The 15,182-nt window shown below is 42.5% G+C and overlaps 1 protein-coding gene across 2 annotated transcripts in view; it reads left to right on the top strand.

The window, feature by feature from the left end:
* LOC132828418 (alpha-1,3-mannosyl-glycoprotein 4-beta-N-acetylglucosaminyltransferase C-like) overlaps positions 1 to 15,182 on the top strand; it is a 164,952-nt gene that overhangs the window by 43,793 nt on the left and 105,977 nt on the right. The window contains exon 1 of one of the 2 annotated variants that reach the window (XM_060845509.1): positions 14,552 to 14,736. The exons of the other annotated variant lie outside the window; for it this stretch is intronic. The gene's annotated coding sequence lies outside the window, so the exon portion shown is untranslated. Of the gene's footprint in view, positions 1 to 14,551; positions 14,737 to 15,182 lie in introns of those variants that run through there. 2 annotated transcript variants of the gene reach the window in all.

Here is a 15,182-nt window from a genome sequence, read left to right on the forward strand (position 1 = left end):
GAGCTCTTATCTCAAGGAGCTTTACAAGTAATACCTTACCAAATACTTTTTGGGAATCCAAATATTTTACACATACCAGTTCCCTTTCATCTACTTGTTTCCTACTGCCTCATAAAATTCTAATAAATTTGTCAGGTGTGAATTTCCCTTCATGAAGCCATAATGGCTCAGCTCAATTATACAATGCATTCCTTATTATTCTGCTACTACACCCTTCACAATGGACAGTGTCCCAACAAATATTGTATTATGCTAATTGTTGATGTTAATTATAATCTTGATTGAGGATAAGTAGTCACTGTGCTGTCTGACACATTAGAATTGACATCATATGCCTTCAGTTACCAAACATCAGGATCCAGGGTCATGGAGACCAGAGCCTTCCAGTTCATGGTATTTTTGTAGAACAGTTCTCGACAATAGTAGTTATTAGTTTGCAATTTATTGAATCAGAACAGATCCTTGCTGAGCTGGCAAGGTCTTCTACAGCTAGTTCAACAGACTCCATGCTAGGTATGATACTTCATGCTGAGACAATGCCTGTATTCCCTTTTGTGAGGAATTACCTCAGCCTTTCCAAAAGCATGCACTTTCATCAGAAGAAGATTTAATACTGTTTTCTGAACATTGACCTCAGTTTTTCCAAAATCCTATCAAGGAAATCTTCTTTCAAGAAGTTTCTCTGTTTTTCCAGATGTTTGGTCAGTGTCGGGATACCACTGCTTCAGTCATGTTTTTTCTTTATATCTTCATGGGATGAGGGCATCACTGGCTCAGCCAGCATTTATTGCCCATGCCAAGAGCAGTTAAGAGTCAACCACATTGCTAAGGGTTTGGAGTCACAAGGAGGGCAAACCAGGTAAGGATAGCAGTTTCCTTCCCTGAAGTACATTCGTGAACCAGATGGGTTTTCCCCAACAATCGACAATGGATTCATGGTCATCATTAAAGTCTTAATTCCAGATATTTATTGAATTCAAATTCCACTATCCACCATGGCAGGATTTGAACCCATGTCCCCAGAACATTATCTGGTTTAACAGTCCAGCGATAATAACACTAAGCCATTGCCTGTGGGTAAGCCTCTTTCAGAAGAAGCTCCTATTCAAGAGGCACTTCCAGTGGGTGAATGAGAGCATATTGGGCCCTGTTTGGTATTTCAACAAGAACTTCCTGTGATCCCTGACTCTCTGGTTGTTGATGGAGTTGACTAAGATTCTTCCAGACCAGAGTAAGCAGAATTCTTCACCTACTCTTATACACTGCCAGTTTATGTGACATATAGTATTAATGAGAAGTACAACATGTATCTACTAGGTATGTGATGGAAATATCAGTGTATTTGATAGTGCTAGATGGGTTGTAATGATCTATCAATCAGCAGCAGACAGCGTGAGTCTGATGAGATTGTATACTATCACGGAAAACATCAGACTCTGCACATGCCAGAAAGTACTTCAGCAAGACCGAAGCATAAGAATGACATTCTAGTTTTCTGTGAAAGCCCAATAGATTCTTTAACTTTGCCTAGCTTTCTAGCAACACTGTTATAAACAACACTGATGAAGGTGATCTCATATTGTTCTCCTCTAGAGTGGTTCACAAATACAAACATGGTCACAACAGTCCTAATGGCAAATATTCCAGAATAAGGAACAATATCTCCAAAGATTTTCATCAATAATTTGCAATCCTTGTGCGAGACTTCAAACTCAGGCTCTGTCTACCCTCATGCATGGTCTTTTGAATGACAAGCTTTATATGAAGTCTACTAGTTATTAAAGACTAATTAAAAGTGTATAGAGTTTCATTTTTAACTTGGCCTTTGTACAAAGTTCTATTTGCAGTTTGACATCTGCAGATTCGACAGAACTGAGTTCTGAGGAAGGGGCAGTTGACCTGAAACATTAACTCTAATGTCTCCCCACAGATGCTGCCAGACCTGCTGAGCTTTTCCAGCCTTTTATATTTTGCTTCCAACTAGTTATTCAGCATTCCTCTTTTCACAATTGAAGTTGGTAACTTTGTGAGAAAACATCAAATTTGATTTTGAGTTAGTATGCTGAATGCAAATCAACTACTGTTAAAATAAAACTTAGAATTATTAGTTCACAGCAGATGTTGAAAAGGAGTATTAGTATTAGGTTCTGAACAGTCTATATGCGAACAGAAATTTGGAACCGGTGTTTTTCAACAACAATCCTAGCATTGAATCTGCAGAACATATGCTGCAAGATAGGACATCACTTCAAAAGCAGAGAGAAAATTGCAAATTATTCTTTATCTTTTATAAAAAGAGAAGACAGAATAGCTTATTACTGATGACACACCACAGACTTCATTTATCAAGGAGATCACCAAAGTGACTATGTATGTGACACTGCTCTCTGCTGACCATTTTTGCACAGAAAGGTTTTGAAGCATTGACTTTTGCATCTGGTCGTTTAAAGCATTGTAGTGTATTTATAACAATTTTTGTTTAATTCTGATGAGCTTCTCAGCTTATGAAGCTCCTCATAAGCTGGCATTAGTTTTAGCTCTGGACTTGTAAAAACAATTTACATTTATATATTTATACATTTACTTGCAGCACCTTTCATGACCTCAGGACATCCTAAAATGCTTTAGAACCAATGAAGTACTTTATTTGAAGTATAGTCACTGTTGTTATGTCAGGAATGTAGCAATCAATTTGGCACAGCAAGCTTACAGAAGTGGCAGGATAATGATGACCAGATGATCTCTGTGCAATGGTGAATGAGCAATAATTATTGACCAGAACAGCAAGAATAACTTGCAAGCTCTTCTTCAAAATGTACAATGGGACTTTTTATATCCACTTTGAGATCTGAATTTGACATGTAATCTGAAATACAGCACCTACAACGCAGCACTCCTGCAGCACTACACTAGAGTGGGACTTTAACACACAACCTCTTAGCCTGTTGCAGGGGTACTTACAACCAAGCCTTTTATTATAAATGAAAAGCAATTTATTAATCTGCCTTGGCAATCGATAGCACCCCACATCCTTGCTCTTTCGCAGGAAGTTAAAACTCACAGGAAAAGCCAGTCAGGCTGTTGAAACGGGGATCTGTGAGGCTGACATGAAGTGAGACTTTCAGAGGACAAACATGAAACAGATTGCAAATCTGTTCAAATGCAGACAGCCGAGATTTTTTTTCTGAACGATTGAGGCAACACACGTGGAATTTTCTCAACAAAATAAGCGAATGCGAGATGTAAATATTTAAGACAGCCACAGCAGTTGGCTCAGAGATGACAGAGTTTTGCTGGCATCATATCACCTATATACAGAGGATGCTATATGTCACTGTTGCTTGCACAACTTGTGAATTATGGTTCCGTCATGACCAGGAAAGAACACCAGTAACTCACTGTCACCAGTTGAAATATCACTTATTTATGGGAAGATGGGAAGATGTGATATTGTTGTTCCTTTCACAAACGCACTACTGTGAGTTATACCAGAGCTGCTGTGCTATTCTGGTAATTTAATTAGTCATGACATGAACCTTGTACAACGTGAACTAAGGGCCCGATGCTTGTTCACCATTCTAACAAACATTTCTGACAATTGATTTTGTCAGTGCTTCTTACTGAATGAATGTTCTGTTGCTTCAATCAGCAAACCTCACAAGTTGAAGCCTGCATGCCCGCACATAGCCTGAAGGCACCACTCCTCAGAAAAGCTCTTTGGAGGCTCAATCTTTCTGCAGTTTGCAACCACACACACTGACACAAAAATTGCAATTGATCATGAAGGAGTAAGGTCATTAAGACACATTACAGGGATGTGAGCACAGCCACAGTCACAAGGCTGTCTACCCAGAATAGCCTGTTGCTAATAAGACTATGCTAAATGTTTTCTTGTGTAAAAACTGTTTGTTCACCTTCAAGTTAATTTGGGAAGTGAAGGGGCCCTATCTGAATCATGGAGATGATCTTACCATATATTCTCTTCTCAATTGCAGATTTTTCTTCTTCGCTATTACCTCCTGAGGAAAGTTTAGGAACAAACTACGTAGGTTAACACGTATCCCTAATCCCTTGCTGAATTCATAATAGAAACCAAGCTGGGGGAGGTGTGGTGGTTCAAGTTAGGGGTGAGGGTGGGACCTTACCAATCTTTGGTTTCTACCTTCCTTACCCCTGACCTTCTCTTCTGTTCCATTTGTTCTTTCCCACATTTTCAACAGCAATAAACCTATCACTTTTCACCTCTCTCTTTAGTTTTAAAGAAGAACTACATTGGCTGTGAAGCATTCATGTTCTCAAAACATGAACTCCTGCATTTTTCTCTCTCCTCAGGCACTGGCGTTCATGCTGAACTTCTTCAGTGCTTTCTGTTTTAAAAATTTCTTTGACCAAAGCCTTGGGAGACAGGCCTGGCAAGTAAACCTGGTCTGGACATCAGCCTCACCCCAATCACCCTTTACTTCTCCAAAACTTAATCCTGACTGCTGGAAACAGGCTATCAGCCAGGCAAGAGAGAAAATGGGGGTGGACAATTACAACCAGAGACCACTGGGGGAGCGATTGCAGTTCTCTGGAAATTACAAAAGATTGAGAGATCTTGGGCAGTGTTAAGAGTCCCCTGACAAGGACGAATGGGATGAGCAATGACCTGGGGTTGGGTGTAAAGATTGCTGGGGCTTTGAAAGATTGTGAGGGTGAATTTGAACAACCCAGTACCAGCTATTGGATTCTGTGGGTTCAGTAAAGCCTGAGGAAAAGTCTCACCTAAATATTATAATCTTGGATCTGCCCCATCAGGGGGCTTACCCCTCAAATCTATCCAAATAGATATGTTAGGTGGGATTTCACCCAGTTACCTATTTCATCTCCTCTCACCACTACATTCCACCCACAACCCTGTCTTATCTTATCCGTTGTAGGGTAAGGGGGTGAAATCATCACCATCCAGTTCTGGTGGTTCGAGGGAAAGAAAATTGTGATGTATTTATCAATTATAGAGTCATAGAGTCATAGGGATGATCGCATGGAAACACACTCTTCGGTCCAATCCGTCCATGCCGACCAGATATCCCAACCCAATCTAGTCCCACATGCCAGCACCTGGCCCATATCCCTCCAAACCCTTCCTATTCATATACCCATCCAAATGCCTCTCAAATGATGCAATTGTACCAGCCTCCGCCACTTCCTCTGGCAGCTCATTCCATACACATACCACTCTCTGCGTCAAAATTTGCCCCTTGGATCTCTTTTATATCTTTCCCCTCTCACCCTAAACCTACGCCCTCTAGTTCTGGACTCCCCGACCCCAGGAAAAGACTTTGCCTGTTTACTTTATCCATGCCCCTCATAATTTTGTAAACCTCTATAAGGTCACCCCTCAGCCTCCGACACTGAAGGGGAAAACAGCCCTACGCTGTTTAGCCTCTCCCTGTAGCTCAAATCCTCCAACCCTGGCAACATGCTTTTAAATCTTTTCTGAACCATTTCAAGTTTCACAACATTTTTCCGATAGGAAGGAGACCAGAATTGCACGCAATATTCCAATAATGGCCTAACCAATGTCCTGTACAGCTGCAACATGGGCCTCCCCACTCCTGTACTTAGTACTCTGACCAATAAAGGAAAGCATACCAAACGCCTTCTTCACTATCCTATCTATCTGCGACTCCACTTTCAAGGAGCTACGAACCTGCACTCCAAGGTCTCTTTGTTTAGCAACACTCCCTTGGACCTTACCAATAAGTGTGTAAGTCCTGCTAAGATTTGCTTTCCCAAAATGCTGCACCTCGCATTTATCTGAATTAAATTCTATTTGCCACTTCTCAGCCCATTGGCCCATCTGCTCCAGATCCTGTTGTAATCTGAGGTAACCCTCTTCGCTGTCCATTACACCTCCAACTTTGTTGTTATCTGCAAACTTACTAACTGTACCTCTTATGCTCGCATCCAAATCATTTAGGGAAATGACAAAAAGTAGAGGGCTCTGCACCGATCCTTGTGGCACTCCACTGGTCACAGGTTTCCAGTCTGAAAAGCAACCCTCCGCCACCACCCTCTGTCTTCTAGCTTTGAGCCAGTTCTGTATCCAAATGGCTAGTTCTCCCTGTATTTTGTGAGATCTAACCTTGCTAATCAGTCTCCCATGGGGAACCTTGTCAAACACCTTACTGAAGTCCATAAAGATCACATCTACCGCTCTGCCCTCATCAATCCTCTTTGTTACTTCCTCAAAAAACTCTATCAAGTTTGTGAGACATGATTCCCCACACACAAAGCCATGCTGACTATCCCTAATCAGTCCTTGCCTTTCCAAATGCATGTACATCCTGTCCCTCAGGACTCCCTCCAACAACTTGCCCATCACCGATGTCAGGCTCACTGGTCTATAGTTCCTTGGCTTGTCCTTACCACCCTTCTTTAACAGTGGCACCACATTACCCAACCTCCAGACTTCCGGCACCTCACCTGTGACTATCGATGATACAAATATCTCAGCAAGAGGCCCAGCAATCACTTCTCTAGCTTCCCACAGAGTTCTTGGATACACCTGATCAGGTCCTGGGGATTTATCCACCTTTACCCATTTCAAAACATCCAGCACTTCCTCCTCTGTAGTATGGACATTCTGCAAGATGTCACCATCTATTTCCCTACAGTCTATATCTTCCATATCCTTTTCCACAGTAAATACTGATGCAAAATACTCTTTTAGTATTTCCCTCATTTTCTGTGGCTCTACACAAAGGCTGCCTTGTTGATCTTTGAGGGGCCCTATTCTCTTCCTAGTTACCCTTTTGTCCTTAATGTATTTGTAAAAACTCTTTGGATTATCCTTAATTCTATTGCCAAAGCTATCTCATGTCCCCTTTTTGCCCTCCTAATTTCCCTCTTAAGTATATTCCTACTTCCTTTATTCTCTTCAAAGAATTCACTCAATCTATCCTGTCTATACCTTACATATGCTTCCTTCTTTTTCTTAATCAAACCCTCAATTTCCTTAGTCATCCAGCATTCCCTATACCTACCAGTCTTTCCTTTCACCCTGATAGGAATATACTTTCTTGAATTCTTGTTATCTCATTTCTGAAGGCTTTCCATTTTCCAGCATCCCTTTACCTGCGAACATCTGGCCCCAATTAGCTTTCGAAAGTTCTTGCCTAATACCATCAAAATTGGCCTTTCTCCAATTTAGAACTTCAACTTTTAGATCTGGTCTATCCTTTTCCATCATTATTTTAAACCTAATAGAATTATGGTCACTGGCCCCAAAGTATTGTAGAAAAGCAAATCAAAGCAGGACTTATACATTAATGGTAAGGTCTTAGGGACCTGCTGAACAAAAAGACCTTGCAGTGCAGGATCATAGTTGTTTGAAAGTGCAGTCACATGTAGGATAGTGAAGAAGGCGTTTGGTATGCTTTTCTTTATTGGTCAGAGCATTGAGTATATGAGTTGGGAGGTCATGTTGTGACTGTACAGGAAGTTGGTTAGGCCACTTTTGAAATATTGCGTGCAATTCTGGTCTCCTTCCTATCAGAAGGATGATGTGAAACCTGAAAGGGTTCAGAAAAGATTTACAAGAATGTTGCCAGGGCTGGAGGATTTAAGCTTTCAGGAGACTCTGAATAGGCTGGAGCTGTTTTCCCTGGACCGTTGGAGGCTGAGGCATGACATTATAGAAGTTTACAAAATCAAGAGGGGCATGGATTAGATAAATAGAGAAAGTATTTTCACTGGGGTTGGTGAGTCCAGAACTAGAGGGCTTAGGTTTAGAGTTAGAGGGAAAAGATATAAAAGGGATCTAAGGGCATCTTTTTCATGCAGAGGGTGGTGCTTGTATGGAATGAGCTGCCATAGGAAGTTGCAATTGCAACATTTTAAAGACATCTGGATGGGTATATGAATAGGAAGAGTTTAGAAGGATACGGACCATGTGCTAGCAACTGGGATTAGATTAAGTAGGATATTTGGCTGGCATGGACGAGTTGGACTGAAGGGTTTGTTTCCATGCTGTACATCTCTATGATTCTAAAACCTTTCAATTTTACCATATTTGTAGGGCCAAATTTGCCCTAAATCCGCCCTTAACAGAGTTGTGGGAGAACTGTGAATCATTTTGAAACACACTGAATGAGTATTCGTTGGTTGGCTTATGAGTTCCGTGTCTAGGACTTAACCACAGAGATTTAAGGTCACACTGTTGAGCTGTTCAGTTGAGGCCTGGTCTACTCGTTTGACTGGTTATAAAAATACTACCTGACACTATTTCAAAGAAGATCAGTGAAGTTCTCCCCTGTCCAAAAGCAAAATACTGCAGGTGCAGCTTGGGATATCTGGTTGGCATGGATGAGTTGAACCGAAGGGTCTGTTTCCGTGCTGTATATCTCTATGTCTCTATCACTCTAAAAGGCGTAACTTTTGGCATGTTAGATAGCATCTACAGAGGGAATGAGAAATGGAGATAAATATAAATGAAATGTTTTCAGTGAATGAAAGGTGAGGGCGATGGGTGTGTTGGGGGTGGTGGAACAGGAAGAATAAAAATGGCCAGTGGTAGGGTGGAGACCAGAGAACATTAAATAACATTTCATGATGTCCAACAATAGATACAGTAAAGAAACAGAAAGCTGTGTTCAAATGAGGCATGAATTGCTTCATGAAGCCCATTTGGTTCCAACATGAATCAATAAATAAGTAGACAAAAGGAGGCCCAATCCAGAAGGACAAAAATGAGAAGTGAAAAAAGGGGAATAAAATAACCCACAGAAAAGAATGAAGACGATGTTGGGAGACAAAGTTGATGAATTCAGCATTAAATTCAAAAGGTTGTAGAGAGCATGGTTGAAACATGAAGTGCTGTTTCTTAATCTGGAACCTAACCCTAGCAGTTCAGAGAGACAGAACTGTCAGCTTGGGAGCAAGATGGAGAACTAAAATGAGAAGCAATTGAGACCTCTTGTGGACTGAATATAGGTGTGTTATGAACCAGGCCAGACCCCTCAAAATATATTAAGAAGGTAGCCCAGACCCTAACTTTTCTTATTTTAAAGGTAGATATGAAGTGGATATTCTAGGTGTGATGCAGCTTGCTAAACCACTCAGCTTTAAGCAAAACCGAATTTATTTGCACACTATAGCTGAGGCACAACCATAGGAAAGCAGAATTTAGAATAACTTAACTGTTTGAACTCAACCAACTCGATTCCGCCACTTAACTAAGGAGCTATCCAATTCGCATAACATCCCACAAACACACCCCTTGGCAAAAGGTAAATTCAAAGATCGGCTCTTTCAGGCAGGAGAGATTGCAGAGAGAAGTCAGCCAGGGATCATCTGCTGAAGCTTGGAACCTTATTCACTGTAACAGCTTTTGACTGCCTGCTTAAACTTAACCAAACTGAAACATACCTGAACTGGGAGAACTGGCCATTCCCCTGCCATTGTTAGACCTCTCATAAAAAAAACCCAAGGACAAAATAACCTTGTTAAAGGGCAACGTCATCACAGGTGATCCTCAAAGCCAGTCTGCAATGTAAAGGAGACTACATCTCCAGCAGTGGACACAATATCCTAAATTGAAAGAGATAAATCAATCATTATTTCACAAAAGGAATGTGATGGATCTTGGGTAATAAGAAGAGAGGTAGTGAAAGGGCAGGTGTTAAATCTCATATTGCTTTAACAGACAGGGGAGGAAGTGTGAGCAGTGACTGAGGAGTGGACAAGGGGTTAGGAGAGGGAATAGTCCCAATGGAATGCTGAAAGACAGCTTGTTAGTAGATGTGTGTGTGTGAGCTGACAAAGATAGTGGAGGATAAGCTGTTGATTACAGAGGCTGATGGGTAAAAAGTGAGGAGGACAGAAAGCAATAAGAGTAGAGAGAGATACAGGAAATGGATTAAAAACTGAAGTTATCTATTTACCACCCTGGGTATAAATCCTCAAGGAGGCAGAGGAAAACCTATTGAAAACATAGTATGGAAGGTAGCATCAGAATAGATGTGACAGAAATGGAGAAACTTGGAAAATAGAACAGAATCATTCCAGAAAACAAGGCCTGAGGAAGTGTCATTGAAGCAGCTGTGAGAGTTGTTGGATTTGTGGCCAGTATTTATTGATTGTTGATCTCTAGAAATAATGGCAGAGAAGTTGAGGAAGGAAATCATCAGACATGGTGAATGATGGATAGAAATTGGAAACAAAGAGTCGGATTTTCCCAGGAATGGCAATCTCATGCAGATTTCCAATCCGATTATTTTTATCTGAAAAGAGAAAGCTCTGCATTTCCGAGAAAAGATTCTGATTGAGGCATCTTCAGAAATGTGGAACTGTACGAGACTGTGATATCCACAATACTGCCAGGAGAAGGCAAAGCAGGTCCCTCTACATAGCAGCCAGCTGCTGTACTCTGACATTTAAAGGGCAGAATGACAGATAGCCACTAGCAGCTCATATCATATAGTGATGATTGTGTATTGGGAGGCAAGGGTATCAGATGGATAAGGGATAGGGTGCCATATATGTAGAGTATCAGAATGCTATGTAGGTATTATGCCAGAATACCAGGTGAGTGGTGTGTCAGCCTGGTGCATTGACGGCTGAGTAAGAGGTAGGGTGCCAAGTGAGTAGGATGCCAAGTGGATGCAGGGTAGAGTGCAGAGAGTAATGATCCAGGGAAGGGGGCCATGAATATACTGCAGTGTTTAGGGCAGGTCAGAGTGGGTGCAGGTTGGGTGTCAGATTCATGGGGGGGTGATGGGAAAGGAGAGGAATTTGGGTTTGGCGGCAGTGAAGTGGGGGACGGATGGCAGGCTGCTGGGACTGGCTGCACAGGGGCGGGTTTGGAGTGGGAAAGGGGAGTTCAGGACCAGAACATGGGAGGCTGGGTCAAGACCAAAAACCCAGAAAAGTGAGTCAAGTCCAGTGCAGGAGTGTCAGCACCCAATGGGAGTAGATGGAGAAGGGGACAGAGGTCCTAGGGGTTGAAGGAGCAATGTGTCTGGAGTAGATGAAGCAGGCAGGTCAGGTCTACACTGGGATAAGTGGAAGGTTGGCTGCGAGGGGCTGAAGGTGGGTCAGCTCCTACATTCCCCCAGTAATTATTCCTGCCACTACATGGACCTCATGCACTGAGCCAGGCACTTTAGATGAAATGTTGTTTGGCTCCCAAGAGAGGTGGTAGTGGTGGTGGTTGGTTCCAAAGCAGGGAAAAGAAGTGTCAGATCCAGCAGCAGGGGGGATGTTGGAGGGTCGAGGTTGGAGTGTTAGCAAGGGGGTCAGCTCTGGAGTAAGGGCTGTAGGGGGGGTAAATGTGGATTGGGTCCAGAGTAGGTGAAGGGCAGTCAGTTCCCATCGAATGAAGGTGAAGTTGGCTCCAGAGCAGAAGGGGGTGTGATGGGCTTATGAGCAGAGGAATGGAGTGGTCTTTCAAATCTAGAATGGGAGCGGGTAGTCAGGTTCAGGGATGTCAGTGTCTGGGGTGTACAGGGTTTGCGGGGATGTGTAGCTGGGGAGGTGTGTAAACTAATTATGGGGTCAGTTGAATAGTAATCAGGAGTTAATTCTATTTAATAGTCTAACCTTTTGGAAGTAATTATTTTACTTAATTTCATTGAACCCTCGGAAATCCCCGATTGAGATTTTCGAAGGGTTCCAGGCACAAAGGAATTGGCCATAGAATCTTCAGTGTCTCAGGCAATTCCTTCATGGAGTCATAGAGATGTAAAGCACAGAAACAGACCTTTCGGTCTAACTCGTCCATGCTGACCAGATATCCTAACCCAATCTAGTACCATTTGCCAGCATTTGGCCCATGTCCCTTTAAACACTTCTTCATGTACCCATCCAAATACCTTTTAAATATTATTGTACCAGCCTCCACCATCTCCTCTGGCAGTTCATTCCATACAAGCACCACCCTCGTGTGAAAATGTTGCCCTTTTAGGTCCCTTTTAAATCTTTCCCCTCTCACCTTAAACCTGTGCCCACTATTTTTGGACTCCCCTACCCCAGGGAAAAGACCATCGCAATTCACCCTATCCATGCCCCTCATGATTTTATGAACCTGTAGAAGGTAACCCTCTGGAAGGATGTTATGAAACTTGAAAGGGTTCAGAAAAGATTTATAAGGATGTTGCCAGGGTTGGAGGATTTCAGCTACAGGGAGAGATTGAATAGACAAGGACTGTTTTCCCTGGAGCGTCGGAGGCTGAGGGGTGACCTTATAAAGGTTTATAAGATCATGAGGGGCATGGATTGGGTAAATAGATAAGGTCCCTTCCCTGGGGTGGGGGAGTGCAGAACTTGAGGGCATAGTTTTAGGATGAAAGGGGAAAGATATAAAAGAGATCTAAGGGGCAACTTTTTCACGCAGAGTGTGATGCGTGTGTGGAATGGGCTGCCAGAGGAAGTGGTGTAGGTTAGTTCAATTGCAACAGTTAAAAGGCATCTGGATGGGTATATGAATAGGAAGGGTTTGGAGGGATATGGGCCAGGTGCTGGCAGGTAGGACTAGATTGGGTTGGGATATCTGGTCGACATGGACAAGTTGGACCGAAGGGTTTGCTTCCATGCTGTGTATCTCTATAACTCTGTGAAAATAGCCCCAACCTATTCAGCCTCTCCCTAGAGCTCAAACCCTCCAACCCAAGCAACATCATTGTAAGTCTTTTCTGAACCCTTTCAAGTTTCACAACATCTTTCCTGTAGCAGGGAGACCAAAAGACCCTCAGAATCTGCTATATTCCACAGGATCCCAATGCACAACTCCCATCTACACTGGAATAATGATTGTCTGGCCATCAGCAATTCTGTGCCAAAATTAATGAAATTTTCCAGTTCATACAGTGGAAGCAAGAGGTGATACTGATACAGTCAACAATGAAATGGGCAAAGAGATAGAAGAGGGGGCCACTGCTACATTTCCTATAAATCCAACTTAAAAAAAGTCATAACAGGGTCCCATAGCAACACTTCTTTTTTAACCTGTTGTCTTCTAATCACCCTGTTCAGTGATATTATTACATCTCTGGAGCAGATGGGACTTGAACCTGGGTCTTCCAGTCTGCAATAGGGAAACTACCGTTGTACCACAGCAGCCAGCAACACCTTTCTAGTTTTTGTCAGAAATGTTACTCAAGCTTCGAGGTGTTGCAAGCAAAGGTCCTTCAAGCACAGTGTTTTCTCCCCTCACTACTGAAATAACTGCACAGAGACTGGTATCCCGTCACCAAGTCACTCTTTTTTTACTTGTGCACAGTACACTGGCTGTGGTGAGCCAGCTTGGAGCCAATCCCCTGAACTGAGGAGATTTCAAACCCCCAGTTTATTCACACTACTCCAACCTATGTCGACTGTGTGTAAGTGCAGGGACTCAGTGACAGCACCGTGTGCCAAAAGACTTTGTTCAATACATCCACTGCCAGAAAAACACCCATGTGGCCAGGGATCCAATAACAACCAAAGCCCGACGAGGGCAATGCTGGCATGGGAAGGATAGGCATTAAATCAAATAAGAGTTACAGGGGTCAATGACTTTCTGTTTGGAGGAAGTGAATGGAATTGTTGATGCATCATGGAACTGTTTGTTATTTGTTTTCCCCTGGCCTTAGACTTGTCCATTTGTAATTCCCCTCTCCTCCTTCTTTTTCCAGTGGCTTAAAAATTCTTGCATTTGCAGTTCTGACAGAAGGTTATCCGATTAGGTTCGCCCGAATGGTTATCTCTCTTTCTCTTAGTGACAGCTACTGCCTAACCTGCTGAGTTTTCCAGCTTCTTTAAAAAAATTTTTTTGGGTTCTCCCAAGGTATTCTGGTCTATACCAATCCCCCCTTCAACATCACACACACACCGTAGATTATGGGGAATCCGAAACTTTAACTCGGCTTTCTCTCTCCACAGATGCTGCCAGACCTGCTGGGTTTCTCCAGCAATTTCTGTTTTGGTTTCAGATTTCCAGCAACCTTTTTTTTGCAGATTAACTGGTCACCCAGGGAACTGGCTGTTGGGTTTCACATATTACAACAGGAAATTTAATTCAGAAGTTTGGTTGTGAAGCGCTTTGGGACGCCTAGTTGTTGCAATCTAAATGGAAATCCATCACTTTCTAATTGTACAGCAGGGCGCTATATGAACGCAAGTCAGGCATTTCCTAAATTGCACAGTGGAGCACAACATTAAGGACGTTATAAACGACCGTTCTCTCATGAAAGGGAGACATGACTGGTGGTGTGTTTAACCTGAGTATCAGGAGAAAACATTAATCCCTCACTATCTCTCCACCTTCGGGTGTCACGCAGGCAGACAGCAGTTATTAAAATGGTTTTTTTTTCCTTGTATGACGGAAAATAACTCAACCTACTGACGAACTTAAAAGACATAAAGCAATGTAGAATCAGCGCCAATTTCATAATTACATATAGTGAGTGTAATTACTGACACAATTCCCTATTGGGAGAGTGGAACATTGTGTCTGCGACATTGGGCAAGTTTTACAACGTGTAAGATCGGTCAGTCACGCCTGGGTTTCACTCTGCAGAATGTAGACTCCGCCCCGAGATTAGAACAGGGTTCGGGAACTAATGCAAGACATCATTCGTCCGGCTCCATACCTTAGTTGCACCTTTGGAGGCATTTAGCCACCTGTAAACTACCGCGACTGGAGTCTCTGCTCCCGGGTGAACGCTTCTCTCAAGGTTTTCTGACGAGTGAACCTAAAGCTAGTTGAACTCAGAGGTATATTTGTTTATTTCCGGAGCTCTTCAACATTTCCTTTTAGCCGAAGCGTGGTTTTGAGCAAAGGAACAGATGTGACTGCAGCTCACGTTGGAAGGAAGAAAGTTTTTTTAAAATTGTGTTCACTCCTGAAGTTGATGGGCTGTTTTGGCCGTTATTTGTCTAAACATTGTAGGTACAGCAAACGCTAGCAGACTGACATAGAACGGTAAATCTGGTTTTCACATTGTTGAGGGCGTTCCGCCAGTAAATTATTATAAACGAGTTCCTCCAGCATTGTCTGTTTGTTGTAAGGATGATTTCTGAACTTGCTTTTATCTGTGAGCAGACAACGATTTTCTGAACATGTACTTTACAACAAAAAAAATTAAGTTCTGTTTCACAGAAGTAACAGAGGATGTTTGTTTAAGATAGTTTTAAGGTAAATTGTTGGTGTTTTAGCCGAA

Source organism: Hemiscyllium ocellatum, chromosome 26 (genome assembly GCF_020745735.1).
Source record: "Hemiscyllium ocellatum isolate sHemOce1 chromosome 26, sHemOce1.pat.X.cur, whole genome shotgun sequence".
NCBI lineage: Eukaryota > Metazoa > Chordata > Chondrichthyes > Orectolobiformes > Hemiscylliidae > Hemiscyllium > Hemiscyllium ocellatum.